A 17009-nucleotide genomic window follows, 5' to 3' on the forward strand; every position below is an offset into this window, starting at 1 on the left:
TTTTGTGCCCAAGGCACACCAAAGGACAAGTAAAAATTTCAAGTTACACCTATTGTGCAAAATAGTCCTTATAACACGTGTTATCATTCATATCATGTAAAATATCTGTAAATGTGAGGAAAGGAAGACGTTGCTCAATCGCATGGTGGGAGATGCTTAGGTAGTCCGATGCAGGAGAATTAGCTCACTAGCAGTTCAGTTAGCATTAGCTAACTTCTCCTGACAGGAAGCACTCGGGCTGAGGATTGCTGACACCCCCGGTCCAACTGAAGCCATAAGACGGGTAACTTTCATGATACTGTCGACAGTTTTTTTTCCTCTTTTCTATCGGTGGTGGGTTGTCAGCAGTCTCTGCACTGGTGGTTGGTGGTTTGCTTCGCACCAGAAAGCGCTCCATTTCCCCTCTTTCTCTGTTTTAATGTTGTCCTTCAGCCTTTGATGTGTCACGGTCTTATAATTCCCACCTGCGCAACTGCGCTAACAGCGAAATATGGGTTCTCTGAGGATTATTTTTTTTTTAAATTCTTTTTAGGAATAGAGTTTTCCTCTGTATTATGAAACGAGTACATACAAAGTACTGATATAGTAAATAAAATATATATATTTTTGTGTAGTTGTATATTGCACACCAGGACTTGGACACCGTCTGATCGCGGTCTTCATGGTATTGGTTCATGGTATCGGTTAACTTTAACGAGTACGAGTACGAGTATGTTAGAATAGTATCGGCCCGATACCCAAAGTATCGGTGCATCCCTAATAATAATAATAATGATAATAATAATTAAATTCGGTAATGAAAATATGGTCAAACTAGCATAAATCATGACCGTCAATTTTGTTAACAGTGTGGAATTTTTTTATGAAGTTTTTTTTTTTGTAAAGAAATGTAGAACTTGTATGATGCATGGGTTGTGCTTCAAAAATACTGGCTGGCTGCCTGCCTAGGCTGGCAATTCAACTAGCTAGCACAGTCTACTGGTCTTAACAGCAGGCTAGCACAGGCAGACTGCTGTAACTAGCTGACTTATCAATGTGATCTACACAAATCAACAAGTAAATGAAACGAACAAGCTCAACTCAACAAAAACTATTACCACTACTTTGTGAAAAGATGACAGAGAAGAACGAAATAGGAACAGGAATCAAAGTTGTCAGGTATTTAAATTTGGTTGACGAAAGCTCAAGCTGCCGACACATGCACTGTATGGGCTTAAAGTAAACTCCCGCACAGCATTGTGCTTGCTATGTGAATGGAGGAGGACTGACAGACACGCCCCCCATTCAAACCAACTGGAAAGCAGTTTTGACGATTGTTCTGCCCCTTAACCCCTTCGCCATGTTGCAAATATGCAAAGATGCAATAGCTTTTGTTTAACGTGCTCCACATTCTCCATTGAGGGTTTAAATTCAAGTAGATACTTGGGGCAAGACATCCAGCCAACTCCAGCTTTTTATTACCTTCATTTAGTCTACATTTCAGATCATTATATACAACAAAAACATCTGAAAATGTGAAAATCGCCTTTTTTTTCAGCAGCAAGGGGCTAAGGTTACGGAGGGGGAAACACGATAACAAAAAAATAAATAAAGCTATAAACTTGCAGATATATGCTTTTTTAAAATCACCACCTGCATTTATTCTAACAATACAAGACACAAACAGATAATAAATCGTGGCCTTTTTTCTGGCCAGTTTTCTTTGGATGGACAGGGCAGGACTTGTTCCTGGGGGGGCAGTGCCCCCCCCCCCCTCGTAGCCACGCCCCTGGCCTCAGGATGTTGGGTCTGTATCCTAGCAATAGCGCCATGGATGACGTCACACGCCGTTGTAGGTGCCGCCCTCGGTGGAATGTAAACAACGATGACGACTGTGTATGGGAACTCTCTGGGTGAATAAAACGCACGGAAACCAACTGACAGCAGTTCGATGTCTAGACAACAAACCCTCTTCTTAATGGTCACATTGCGGGTGTTTACCCATCTCTGATTAAAGAACAGTATAACACCCCCGCCTTTCCGCTAACCGCCGCTAGTACTCAGGTCTCGATCCGCTCATACGGCTGTGAAGCCGGGAATGTCCACACATGAGTCTGGTGTGTCAAACTGCTCTCCTTATACAGCCGTTGGTTCCGCACAAGCGCCTCTAACTCATCACACTTGTTTGGTAGTGAGTAAGCGTTTCCCATAATCACAGAGGGCAGAAAAGGTTTGTACTCCACCTCCTGTTGTGCCTCTTTGCCTTTAGTTTCGCTCCAGCTCTGCATCCACGGTACAGCTTTTTAAGCTCGGTCGGAATTGGATGTTTAAATCCGCGTCCAATCCTTGACAGTGCCAACAGTTCTTCTCTTGTGAACACTGCTCTAGTAGTAGTGCACATTGTCAAAAAAGTTAAATAAAACAAAAAAGCAGATCAATAAAAATAACTACTACTACAATTCATTCATTCGGCTTAAAGTATTGGTGAAATAAAGACAGATAATGCCTTATTTAGAAGCGGTTTTGTCAATGCCCTGTTCACTCCCGTTATATGGATATACTCAAGTAGTATACTCATATCTCAAGTAATCTAAATATCTTCCGAAGGAAGGATAACCAAACTGTTGAGTAGATGAACGTATTTTATGCCACAAATAAGGTCCATCTTATCAGATTCTAATATCTTATGTGTTACTTGTGGTTGCGTTATATGATGTCAGTCTTTTCACTTATCTCAATCATCTACCACCCAGCCTCTTCCTCACTTACATTGTTAAAAAGTCTGAGAGAGCATGGCCTCTTTTTATGTCATAATTAAACAAGTTCCTACCTTTGTTCCATGTCCATTAGCTGGACCCATAGTACTGCTTTGGAAATGGTCATTATCCCAGACATAAAATAGGACCATAAATTTGTTGTTAATGAAAATGTCAATTAGTGGTCTGTTGCATTAGAAAGGAGTTGATAGCATCACCACTGTGAATTAAGCATCCAAATACTCACCAGGGTGCCCTGCATGCATACATGCATACATTCTCAAACTAAAAAGAGATGCACATAACCAACTGAGTACCCAAATTAAAAACTCAGTCATCATTTCAGCATATTTCATATAATCAATACTAATTCCTATGACTGCAACACACATGGGATAAAATTAATAAATAAATAACTTTATTACAGATGATAATTTAAAAAAAGTAAAGGTTGTTAAGAAAAATATATGTAGGTATACAAAGAATATATATCAATATGTTCCACTCGTTAGTCTCTAATTTCATCCTTAAGCAGTTTTGTCTCTGGAACCCTTGGGTTTGACAAGTTGTTTTGATATTTTTATTCACATATTTGGATCATTAATCAAATGGCTGCAGTGGGGGAGTGCAAACAGAGAGGGATGGATACGATCCATATAGCATATCTTCTTCAGGGTTTATGTGTGGTTGTGTGTATGCGTGTGTGCAGACTGTAAGATCAATCTAAAAGTCCTCTGCAACAGCCACTTCAGACCCTGGGCACAGTCACAAAAAAAATGATTACCATTACACTTCCTCCCTCCCCACATCTTCCCTCTCATACTCAACAGACGATGAGGGGAAATAAATGTTACCATACACACATACACACACATTCACAAATACACCAACGACTCCAGTACTTGAAATGACAGAAATAAAAAAGACAGATTCCCACCTAAACGTCAATATGAGGGGGATGTATTAAAAGTGCATTTGAAATTCTTAGCAGCGTTCCACCTCATTTCTGAATGTCTGGGTTTTGCACCCTTAAAAGCAAAGACATATAAATCAAGGATGTTGCTCGCACTTAGACCCCCATAAAAATAAATAGATGAATGCTGGTCACCTCAGAACCGTTTTCAAAATGTCCCCCCACCTCCACTGTATCCATAATTATGATTTTGATTGTCTGTGACCACATCCTCCAAGATCAAACGTGAAGTGGAATAACAGCAATGCAGACGGAAAGATTTATTCGTTGTCTGCTGCAGATGAGGTTGTGCATGACAAACAGATAGTTAATACCTTTGGGTATAAAGTGCTGTAGCTTGGGCTTCAGCACTCTGCTCTAACCTTTCAAATTTCCAAAGAGACTTTCTATTAAATTTATTCTGAGTGTGTGGTTTTGCATGACCAGATGAATACAGTTATTGTAAAAAATTTGGAAAATAGAACAGACACTAATTGATAGTCAGTAGACTACACAGGCTGACAAAGACTTGACATTGTTGATCATTTATCATTCTGATTTAGAAAAATTTATATTTAGGAAAGTTTAACAGTATTTAAGACTTAAGATTTAAGTTAAATTCCTCTAAAATGTATACCCTGTTCCAATTCTAAGCGTATCATAGAATTGTACATGCAACCTTTAATAAACATATGGCATATTACAATGTTAATAACGTTTAATAATTTATTTAACAAAAACTAAGTTAAAATGCAGAGGCTGTGTGTGAAAAACTAAGGACACACTTACTGCTTTCTATATTGTAAAGTAAGTTAAGCTTAGTCAACCTTTGAGTTACCTACATCAGCAAATTCTTAATTTACTTATTACATATCCCAAAAAGTTATTTATTCACTGTCTGTGTTTACTGTGGGAATTCATATCAAGCCACAACTATACCAATTTATTAATTTTTAAGTTTTTAATTACAAGCAACATCATTAGCAGTTTAATGAAAATGAGTGATTTAGTATTAGTATTTAAGAAGAAATACCTGAGAGTAAATGGACTACTATGATGGCTAAATTAAATGTTTATTTGCACATACAGAACATAGCATGAAGAGTTAGTTGTAGCGAGCTGTAAAGTCAGATTAAGAAGTACAATAATTAACCCCAATTAAATACTATTATGACCAAGAATCAGGGATATTGTGACATTTAGTGTCATCATGTACAAATATGGATGAATAATGCAGACTTACTGTAGAGGTAAAGTAAAATTCCTGGTGCTAAAAATGCAAAGAGGGAGATTTTTTTTAGAGGAAAAGGTATTAACGGCTGGGTTTGGTAATTTATAAAGCTTTCAGGTTGTATCTTTAAGTAAAATCTTGTTTTACACTCACTGTGCCTACACAGCAAAATACTTATCTTTCTTTGGTTGCATGGTGGTCTGGTGGTTAGTCACCTCACAGCAAGAATTTGCTGCTCCTTTGCAGGCTCCGGCGGAGTCTGGTTGCTGCCTGCTGCCGGCCAAGATTCTTTTGCCTCATGTTAATACAGCGTTGTCCTTACAACCTCTCTATTTCCCAGAGTTGTGTTTTCCTGCGTCCAGTTCTCTGTTCCCTGCCTGGACCCATTTCCTCTCCAGGAATTCACCGGCGGAACTCACTCACCTGGTTACATCTGCCTGCTCGCCTTCCTACAACTCCGGATTCATCTCCCAGTCAGCCGATCCCAGCTTCAGCCCTCCCGTTTTTCCCCTGCAAGAACTGTAAGACCCCATCATTCCATATTCAACCCATCAGGATTTCCCCCCACCCAGCGTTTTTCCAGGCCGTTCTCCAGTTCTCCATTTTCCTCGAATAAACCTATGTTGCCGAAGTGAAATCTGCATCATTCGTTTTGGCTTTTTGCCACCAGGACAATTTTGCTCCATCCTGCATTTGGGTCTGCTACCTCCACTAAACCTGACAAGCGGGTATAGAAAGTAGATGGATTAATAGGACAGTCATGGAAGTCAATGTAGTTTTACTGATTTAAAAATGTCTTCCTTCAACTGAAATATGAAATTATTCAAATGCAACTTAAGTTCACAATCTCAGTGAATTAAGTTTTTTTTTAAGAAATCTTTTTCTATATGACATCTATATGAAATTTTTTTTAAATTCTTCCCTTTAAGATTTTAAAATTTCTGTATAGATCCATATTTCTCATTGTTAAGCTGGTTCTAGATCTATTTTATTCTATATAAGAATTGAGTTTTGTTTACACAAGTTTGATACTAAAACACCTTAAAGGGATATGCCACCCCCAGGCCAAATTAAGTGTATCCCCGCATTCCCGAGACATAAATAAGTGTGTGGGAGCGTTTTCCTGGCGACGCAGGCATTGTCCGAATCTCACAGCACTGACCACTGCTTGGTTGCGCGTAATACATACATGCTAGCGTTGCCAGCGTCGCCAATCGAAATATTTCGCCCAACGTGAATTAATTTACTTGATTTACCTTCTAATTACTGTGTGAGTGGTGTACTTTCACATCGAGTGCAAATGACTGTGTAAACAACACGCAAGGCTGGGTTTGCTCATGTCGGTTTGGGAACTAGTTTCCAGTGCGGAAAACGCAGCCGAAGCACACTCCCCGCTACGTCTTTGGGAATCCCCACCCCCGACTTCTTCAAACAAACCAGCGTGAAGCAGCCGGGGGGGGGGGGGATTCCCAGTGACATAGCGGGGAGTGTGCTTCGGCTGTGTTTTCCGCACTGGAAACTAGTTCCCAAACCGACATGAGCAAACCAGGCCTGGCGACGCTAGCATGTATGTATTACGCGCAACCAAGCAGTGGTCAGTGCTGTGAGATTCGGACAATGCCTGGGTCGCCAGGAAAACGCTCCCACACACTTATTTATGTCTCGGGAATGCGGGGATACACTTAATTTGGCCTGGGGGTGGCATATCCTTTTAAAGAGTTACTGTAGAGCCCAGAGACATCTTTTATTTACACAGTACCTTGCTATACATTTCTACACTTCAAGTTACTGAGACTCAAAGGCTTGCAAGTTGAACTTTGAGTTATTAATTTAATTTAAGGCTCAATGGGTTGTCTGACTATTTAACTGGACCTGGGTTTGTCATGAACTCATACAAAATCTATCCCCACAAATAACACTCACTCCTAAATAAACAGTGACATCCTAGAAAACACAAACTACATGCGCGCACACACATAGCCAAAAGGTGACAATGCAGAAACTCTTTACCCAGTCTCTGAAACTGATGCCTGTCTTTATTTTGAAAGCCATTTCTACACAAGATTTCACATTGCTGTTGCAGGAAATAAAAGACCTGGTGATAATTGAAGATAATTACATGTCTCTCTCTGTTGCTCTCTGTTACTTGTTTTTCCTCTGGTGTGACAACACACAGAATGGATGATAGTACAGTTACAAGCCGCAGCATTCAGGCCCATTACATCTGCAATGAGAGGAGTCGTAAGCAACATCTGTTGTCTAAGCTGTGATAGAGTGCTGCCTGTGCCTTTATGAGAGATATTTGCAGGCAAAGTATAGGATGTTGAATCTCAACGTTAACTCTTCAAAGCCTACTTTGAGATAAAGAGTGGAGAGTGTGAGAGATGTGGAATGGGGACGGGCAAATAAAGAAGGAATAGAAGAAAAGCGAATATACAACGAAGAAGAATGTTTGTGGGAGGGGATAAAATGGGAATTCGTTTCTTTGTTAGATTGCTACTCTGATAATCTGGTGTTAAACCAAGAAGATGGCAGTGCACAATCTGATGTCACAAGCCAAAAACCCTGTCTGTCCTGTCCTGTTGAAAATACTATAATTCGGATCTGTTAATATTTTCAACCCTTGCCAGCATTTTTATAACTGTAGGTGCATAACTATTTTCTCAAAATTGCTTTTGAGGAAATACCCACGTATGTGTGGACAAGACCTTTTTAACAAACTTACAGTCAAAATACAGTCAATAATTGAACTTTCTTAAGCGGAGGAGGCTTGACTGGTAAAGCAACAGAATATTGGTATAAAGCAAATTTTCTTTAAAGAGATGGGATGACACTTCGATGAATTTCCATCCATCCATCTTCTATACACGCTTAATCCGTCAGTCGGGTCGCGGGGGGGGGTGGAGCCTATATTTCAATGAATTTTTAAAAATCAAATAAATCTGCAATTCATCTGAAATCAAACATATTAAAGAATTTCAAGATGGTATAAGGCTGTTAATTTTGAGTCCATCATTCTATAGTAGAAAAAGATTATTCACGAAGAAAAAAACATAAAATATTTGCCAGTCTTCCCAGGGGTGGACATTCCAGCAGGTTCACCTAAAGGTCAGACCTTGCAGTGCTCAGAGAAACTGCAAAGACACAAGTGCTCCATCCAGACTCTATAGGCCTCAGTTAAAATATTAGATTTTAAAGTTCATGATGACACAATTACAACTGAAGCACATGATAAATTATTTAAAGCCAGAAGTGAGAAGTTTAAGCTGTCAGATGTGTAACAAGGTGCGTAGAACCTTTTGGAAAACATATCAACAGCAAAGCATACACACACAAAAGAAAAAAACATATTTTATGAGCAGCACCATGTAGGCCCAAGGGAAACCACATTTCAATGCATTGTATATGAGTATATGGTTGTAGTGAAAAATAAATTCTCTTGAGTCTTGTGTTGAGTCTTGACATACTTCCCACAGCTAGCTACCAATCACTACAATACCAGTGTTAGTTAAATGTGTCTTGTAACTTGTAATGTTTTCTTGCAAATTCCTGATTTTAACTGAACCAAATGATTTTTAAGAAATGGTTTTCTTGAATGTATCCGCTTTTTGCAGGAATGTAAAAGGGTTCATTGAAATATCCATGTCATTCACATTTATCAAAATATTTCCAGCTCTATGTTTCTAGAAAGAAAATTGAACATATTAAGCTCTGTAATTTGTAGAATTAGGGCAGCAAGACAATAATACACGGTTGGTTCTTTTTTAAATGACAGTTAAACTGACCAATAATACCTTTTCTTTAAATGGATGAACTATTTTATCACAAAATATATTACAAGTTCCCACTTAACTTTTGTTTGAGAGCTGGAGTGGTTAAAGGCTGCTTTCGCTATTGGACAATTATACAAAAGGACAGTAGCAATTTTTTTGTTTTGTTTTTTCTTTTTTATGAAGAGGGAACGTGGGTCACGGGGCCATGGTCTGGGAGTCACAGTTAGCTACCGTTTTGTGGAATGATGTGCAGAGACATCTCCTTCAGTAGAGGAATGTGAAAGCAATTGCCTAGACACAAATTTTGCTCAGATGTTACAATAGTCAAGGTCAATTATTGTGGGGACATAATACCTAGAAAGACTCATTTTAGAATCAATGGGTCTTTCATTTTCCTATTCAGTTTGAAGATGGGTCTATTCTTAAGGTGAAATCTGGCTTAACTTAGCTTCAGCTTTCTATTGGCCTACATTTTAAGAGAATATAAAATAAAGTTGTACAGATTTGTTAAATTGTCATTTAACTGACATGAATATTTCACACACACATTTTATCATAAAACAAGAGATCACCTTCAGGTGCAGTAATGCATCAAGCTGAGCATTCAGCAGTTGTTACAGCAACACACGGCTGATCAGCAGCCAGTCTGACAACTTCATTCACTCAGCACCTGCTAGCTGTCAATCACACACAGCAGAGACAAATGTGTGTGAATGTGTGTCCTCAGGCTATTGATGAAGCCGTCAGAGAGGATAAGCCATGTCCATCACATGTCTTTTTTGGTCTACTGCTCTTTTAACTCTTTTTCTCCCTGTCCTTGTCTTGGTGCCCTTGATCATTGTCTTCAAAATTCATCATTCATTACATCTTCCTCGTAAAATCTCCTTGCGCATCTCCACAGACTGTGATTATTTATCATGAGGTTTTTTTATACTTCATAGCCAGATCTCATGGAGCATACATGTGTATATATATATATATATATATATATGCAAATGCAATGATGCAAATCAACTTTGAGAAAAAGAAGAAACAGAGATGTTTTTGTTGTTTTCATGTTGTTTCAACTTCAAACTGTAAATACTATATGCTGGATTTGATAAAAGCTGTTTGAGTCTGAACACTGTAAGGCCTATTTCAGACCAGGGCGGCAAAGCGTGGCGGAACGGAAGCGATTTTCACCGGCGGAGGTGGAAATACATGGAAACAGATCTGTCCTTGCACACCGATGCGGCGGTAGTCGGGCGGTAGCGGCGCAGAGACGCCTCCGTCCCGCGCTGCTTTTGGAAAATAGAACTCGAGCGGAATTTGGACGGCAGCGGCCGGCGGCGGCCGGCGGTGTCCCGTTGAAATGAATGGGGAATGCAGACAGGGCTGGAGCAGAACTTCCGCGGCCGCAGACTGTCCGGTGTGAAAAGCCAAGTTGAACACACCGCCTGATAACCGGCGTAAGACTGCCGTGGTTTCGCTGCCGCCACGCCACGCTCTGGTCTGAAATCGGCCTAAGGACTAATCTTTTGCCATACATGTAAATGAAATATAGTATAAAACAGTTTAATTACAGCTTAATAACAGATAATGATGCCATTTAGTTTTGTTTGAGTTTAATTCTTTTTAAAGGGGATAGAGAATCAAAATCGTCTTTTTCACGTTTTTGGTGTTAGTTCTGAGTCTCCCCGCTGTGGGGAGTACACACGAAGTGCCAGCAAGTGTCAGAACCTCTGTTTCAGGTACTCCCCTTTTTTGAATATCCCCCAGAAAAAGTGCCAATCCGTTTTTGTGAAAAAGTGATGTCACTTTTTCAGCAATCACCCCCCCACACCCAAATCCACAGCCACCCCGTTTCAGACACGCCCCTTATTTTAACAGCATCCCCAGTACACACAACCGGCGACTTTTCCTTTGAGCTGCGCATTTCACGGAGTACAGTTTCACAAACCTTGCACGATTCCGAGCAGGCTTCAGTCGGAATTTTGCTCAGTAGATGGTCAGTTCCGACAGGGACAGACAGACTGCAGCGAGGTGTGCGCTCCGCTGAGAAAGTGATCGGCTGACCTGCATGTCTCCAGGACTATGGGGCGAGCAGGGTGGATCACAGCTGACCCTTCTCTATTTGCACCACTCCCCTCGGGCAGGAGGCTTCGGTCCATTCGGACCAGAACCTCCCGTCACAAAAACAGTTTTTCCCTCTTGCAGTTGGACTTATGAACACTTCATAATCACCTCATAACCTAACCCAGTCACTTTACCATCATTAAAATTGCACTAATGAAGCTGCACTGTTGTTGCTCTGTATATTGGATACTGTGTATTGTTGTACACACCTTGTACATTTTATATTCATATATTTTTATTCTTTATTTTTTATTATTATATCCTATGTTACATGTTTGCACCTTACGCCGCAGCAAATTCCTAGTTAGTGAACACTGTTCACTAACAATGGCAATAAAACAAATTCTGATTCTGATGAGCTTTCTTTTCAGTCAGTATATTACTCTATAGCTCTGTTTTCAGTGAGAGCAAGGGCAGCCAATCAAGTAACGGCAACCGAATAGCGCCAACACCTACCTGCATTTCATAATGAGGTTGCCAGATAAGCTCTGAAACGACGCCAATAAGGGCAAACGACGCATTCTAAACCCAGCATAGTAACATAGCTGTTTCAGAGAGCCTTTTAGGGAGGTTCTGAGCCATTACAGACCCAATCAATTTTTTTCGGGCTACATATCACATCACAGAACAAGGATTAATGCCCCATTCAACCATTCTCTATCACCTTTAATGAATGTATGGTTTGATTTTCTTATTTTCCAATTCAAAAACATTAGGCATTTGAAACTTATCATAAAAGGCTGTGGATCTGCTAAGAATAATCAATGAGTTATCACTTGTACAAGTCCTTTAAGTTTATATTTTTGAAATACCAAGCATAAGATGGTTTCTCGGGACCAACTGCCCTGCATGTTTTCGATGTTTCCCTCCTCCAGCACACCTGTCTGATCAGAAGGTCAGTAGTTGAATTTTGACTTCCCTGGACTACATGTCAAAGTGTCCTTGGGCAAGACCCTGGATACCATATGCCAACTGCTGCTTTCATCAGTGTGTGAATGTGTGAAAGAGAAAAACGCACTGAGTAGATCCAACCAGAGAAGAAGACCAAGGAGTGAGAGATCATCATGATCTTAGAACAATTTTGTCGGTCTCTAATTACAGAACTTAGAATGTGGGTGAAGGAAAGTCACCCAAAATGAGCACTGGGTCATTTGGTGGAAATCTTTGTGGCAGCATGAAGAGGTTCCAAGTGATATTGGTTTGAAAGTCCTTCACTGCGCAAGGTAAACCAATCGGGATGGGATTAGCCCAAGAGACCTGGAGTGAGCTAAATCTCCTGAAAACCCTATTGCTCATTACATTATATTGAATTTGTGAAATGTCTGAACTGGAGGAGTAAATTACAGTGTCATCTGTATATAAGTGAATTTGACAGTCAGAACAGATTTGTGGGAAGTCATTGATTAAAAATAGAGAATAATAAAAGACCTAAAGATGAACCTTGCGGTACACCCTTGTTAATAGCCTTAAAGTCTGACTCGCTGCCCTGAAAAAAAACACATTGGGGCTCATGCAACAACTTTCCGTACGCACAGATTTGTTCTTAAATTGTGCATACGAGTTATTTAAGAGAATTTGCGCATTCACCAATCTTTTCGTATTTACGGAGTGATCCAGACCTATCGTAGGAGTTTTGTAAAAAAGTCCACTGTTATTCAAATCAAGTTTGCTTGACTAATGGATTGTATATTTAATTACTTTGAAGCAAACATAAATTAATAAATACATTATACCCCATAATGATGCTGACTCTGTTTGACTTAAATTATGCGCTAATTAAAGGTTAATTTGACTCTGTATATAACAAAATCAACAGGAAGCATAACCAGCAGCTGACTTGCTACTTTTGGATGCCTTAACGCATCAGGCTCTTGGAACAGACCGTGCAGATATCCTAACGTTGTGTCCGCTGCCATGTTGGATTAACACTCTACAAGCTTCGGTGTAGCGCATAGACGTCGTCATCGTCTTGCTGCCCCCCCCGTTCTGTGATTGGTTCCCAAACTCTTGCAAAAATAAGGGCGGTGGTTTCCAGGATGACTTTGCAGTGAGAATGAAATCGCGCGCAAAGCAGCATGGGAATTCCCAGGCTACAATTTTACGGCAATTGTGGCACGTTTTATGGCAAACAGTAGTAAAGAAGCACCCGAGCGATTACTGTGTAACTCAAAGCAGAAGAAAAAAAACCCACAAAACTTGCCAGTGCAACGGTAAAATAATTATAGGGAGGGCAATGGACAAAGGAGTTTTTCAGATGGTAAGGAGAAAGAAAAAAGAGAAGAAAAAAACAGATATTCATAGGCCATCGAATTTATGAGCTAACGTTAGCCATTGGTCACTAACGTTAAGCTGTCATGTTTGAGTCAATGGAGGAGTCAATGGAGGAAAGTTCACCAAGAAATGTCTCAGCTTCATCAGGTGTGCGAAAGAAAAGTGTCTTACCAGCATGGACAACTCTCAACGTACAGGGCTTTCCACAAAGGCATATTTGATGTCTCTGGATCAGACCATTCCTGGTAAATATAAACTCAAGCCCCTATGTACTGAGGGGGCTCCTTCTTCTCCCTGGAGAGTTTCATTATCTTCATCTTGAAGTAGTGGAGGTTTACCAAGATTGGAACCTTGGCTCTGGAGTTATCCATGACAGCAGTTCGATGAGAGCGATCGAAACTGCGGGTAGAGACCACTCATAAAGTCAAGGATGTTATTGCTCTCGGCCCTCTCAGGTATGCCGATGAAGCGTAGGTTAGAGCGTCTGCTTCGGTTTTCTGCGTCTTCTGGAGAAAAAAAGTTCTCCAGAAAAAGTCAGACCTCACAATCGCTTGGCGCTATTTCTCTCTACCTTCGTATCACTACGGGCTATGTAAACTGTGCAGACCGAAGTGCAGACCGAGCAGTCCCCTGCTTCCGAGCAGTAAACACCGTAACAGGTGCAGCTATCGCTAGGTGGCTGTACGTATTGATATGAAGGGAGGCAAAAATAGTGCCAAGTGATTGTGAGGTCTGACTTTTTCTGTACGGACGATTTTGTGATGCAAATGTATTACTCTTTTGAACGCATATTGTTTTGAGAAGCAAAATGCTTTATTTTCGGAACCCTAGCCAATTAGCCGGACTACCTTCGTCAACGCCAAAACGAGGCTGAAACTCGGCTCACAGGACGCAGCAGGGAGTAAGTCAATGTTCATAAATGATATTGCTAATATGGGATGTCATACAGCTTCATGTCAAAAGAGGCGAACTATCCCTTTAATGAATGTTTGGGCTGGTGTATGTGCTAGAGGGTGGAGGGGTGCCAAACCCTAATATCAACTAGGGCAGATAAAGTGCTGGAGCCATCTCTGGTCAAAGGCAACAAAGACATTTGAACCACCCCTTACAACCCCTTCAAAAAAAAAATTAAGGTGTATACATGAACTTAATAACTCAGTCTTATTGTAATTTCGCCCTTAATCCGATTTTTACAGTGCCATTTAATATTATGTAGTTCAGTGAGCAAATCAACTCTCTAGTTTAATTCTAGGAGCTTGAATAAGAGCAAATGCGCTTCTTCTTTCCTCTTGAAGATGTTTCACCTCTTGACCAAAAGGCATGTTCAATTCTGAACTAGTTGGTGGGGAGTATCAGCTTTTAAGTAGTAGAGAGACCACTCACACTTTGCAGGTTGTTATGACTACGTGTCAAACCTATGGGCACACTGAGGAGGATGGAAGTCTCAATACTGAGATTTATTGGGAACAAACATACACATACCAGTATCTATTTTTTTGGCTGACATCATCCACTAGAACCACTGTCATCAGACCACTACATCATCAGGCTGAGAGTGTCCCTACTAAAGCTGAGGGAATACAAAAGGAACAACAACAGCTCAAAAAAGTACTTCAAACTTGTGGATATCTAAACTGGGCCTGATCAAAAATCTGGAAAGATCTTCTCCAAACATGACGTTCCAGTGCATTTGAAACCCAAGGACACCCTCAAACAGAGACTGGTTCAGCCAAAGGACAAAACACTAAAATAAAAACTGAGTGGTGTTATATATGCAGTGCAGTGAACTGCGGTGAGCAGTCTATGGATCTTTATATAGGAGAGACTACACAGTTTCACAAGTGCATGGCACAACATAGGAGAGTCAACTCTTCAGGTCAAGACTCAGCAAGTCACTTATATCTTAAGGAAAATGGGCACTCTTTTGAGGACAATAATGAACCCATTCTGGGCAGAGGAGACAGATGGTTTGAGTATGGAGTCATGTAAACTGTGGATCTATGTTAAACTGGGAAAAATATCTTTGAACAGAGGAGGTGGTCTCAGGTATCACTTTCCCAGCACTTACAATGAAGCATCGTCTCTCCTCCCCAGGTATTTTCACAAATCCACAGATCCTGTGACCAAAACCAGAGGTCCGTTTCACGTAGCAGGTTTAGTGAAAACTCTGAGTAGGTTAACCCTGAAATGAGGGAAACCCTGAGTTTTCCGTTTCACAAAGGGAGGTAACTCAACCCCGAGAAAGAGGGGTAACTCTAGCCTGTTTCACAAAGAGAGGACAAAAAGAGAACTTAACCTCACGATCAGTTACCGGAGTAACAGACTCTCTGAACCTAACCTGGTCGGGACCAGGTTTTATTCAAGAAACCTTGAGTTTCTTTCTGTCTCCGCCCTCTTTCAGCCGCACACGCCATTTGATTTCCTCATTCATTCATTCAGCAGAGCGAGTTCTTCTACTTCTATAAGTCCATTAGATACAGTAGGAGGCAACTTTTTTCACGAACATATCCCTTTGACAACGATCCGTGGATGAAGGTGCAGCATTATTGCGCAGAGAAATAAATATTCGTCGGAGATGGTTATCAGACCCCGCATAGATTTTTGCATTTACAGACAATTATCTTTTTGAGCGGCACCATCAGAATGTGTTGGGACAAAAGAAAAAAAAAGACATAAAAGACAAATAAATATTTGTATGAATAGGCTTAAAAAAGACATATATAGGCCTATTATATTTTATAAAGGCAATCGTGTCTTGGGGGTGGATTCCCTCCGGGGATTCCCTCAGCCACTGGCCTTCCGTTAGAGGTGGTGGCCACCACCCGTTTTATGGGCATCTGCCTTCTTTCTGTTGGCTCCGTAGAAGTCTGTGTTAGTTTAAATAGGCTTAATTATTTAACAGAACATGATATAGATGATGACTCTAAATTGTCCTTCTGAGTGACTGTGAGTGTGTATGGTTGTTTGTCTCATTTGTCTCTATGTGGCCCTGTGATGGACTGGCGGCCTGTCCAGGCTGTACCCCGCCTCTTGCCCATTGACCGCTGGGATAGGCTCCAGCCCCCCCGCGACCCGACTGACGGATTCAGCGGTGTATAGATAATGGATGGATGGATGATATAGATGAGAAGACATAGTTTATGTGTGTGAAAACAGCATTATGTTGGGAATAAAATAACTGCACAGTCAAATAGCCACTTAATATTTATTTTACAGTGTAAAACATGATCAAAATGAGGTACCTCCATGCCGAGGTCTCACCTGTTTGAACAATGTTTTTATATTTCATCTTAAACTGCTGCCAAGAGCGCTTCTCCCCTGCGGGATTGCACCTAAATGAAATAAATGAATGGGCTACCATTCAAGCAGTTTCCCCTGTAATATTATTGTGATTGCAAAGGACTACATTTAAACTTACATTTTTGCTGCTGCAACGGTGTTGCACTTATTTCTAAAAACGTATTGAAACTTGCCGTATGAGCGCATTAAGATTTCCAATTCGAGGTTGGTGAAAAACGTAGCCCCACCTCTTCCCCGTTGCCAAGGTGACTCGTCGAATCGGGGCTCCGTTGATGCTGCCTTTTTAAAGTTGTGGTGCACGCGCTAAACTCAAGGTGAACTTACTCAGAGTTGACTAACCTCACTCAAATCAGCGTTTCTGGAACCGAAAACTCAGGGTTTTCTATCTCAGAGTAGATCAACTCAGAGATCAGGAATAGACTCAGAGTTGGTTGAACCTGCTACGTGAAACGGACCCCTGTTCTTTCAAAGAGGTAAATATTTTGTGTTTATGCATTTGGCAGACATTTTCATCCAAAGTGACTTACACTCATATCTCAGGTAGGCAGGTAGTGTAAGGGGGTCTTGCCTAAGGATCCCTACTTGAGGTAGTACCTTTCATGCAGGGAGGGAGGAAAAAAACTTTATTTATT

The sequence above is a fragment of the Odontesthes bonariensis genome, chromosome 1 (genome assembly GCF_027942865.1).
Source record: "Odontesthes bonariensis isolate fOdoBon6 chromosome 1, fOdoBon6.hap1, whole genome shotgun sequence".
In the NCBI taxonomy this organism is placed as follows: Eukaryota; Metazoa; Chordata; class Actinopteri; order Atheriniformes; family Atherinopsidae; genus Odontesthes; species Odontesthes bonariensis.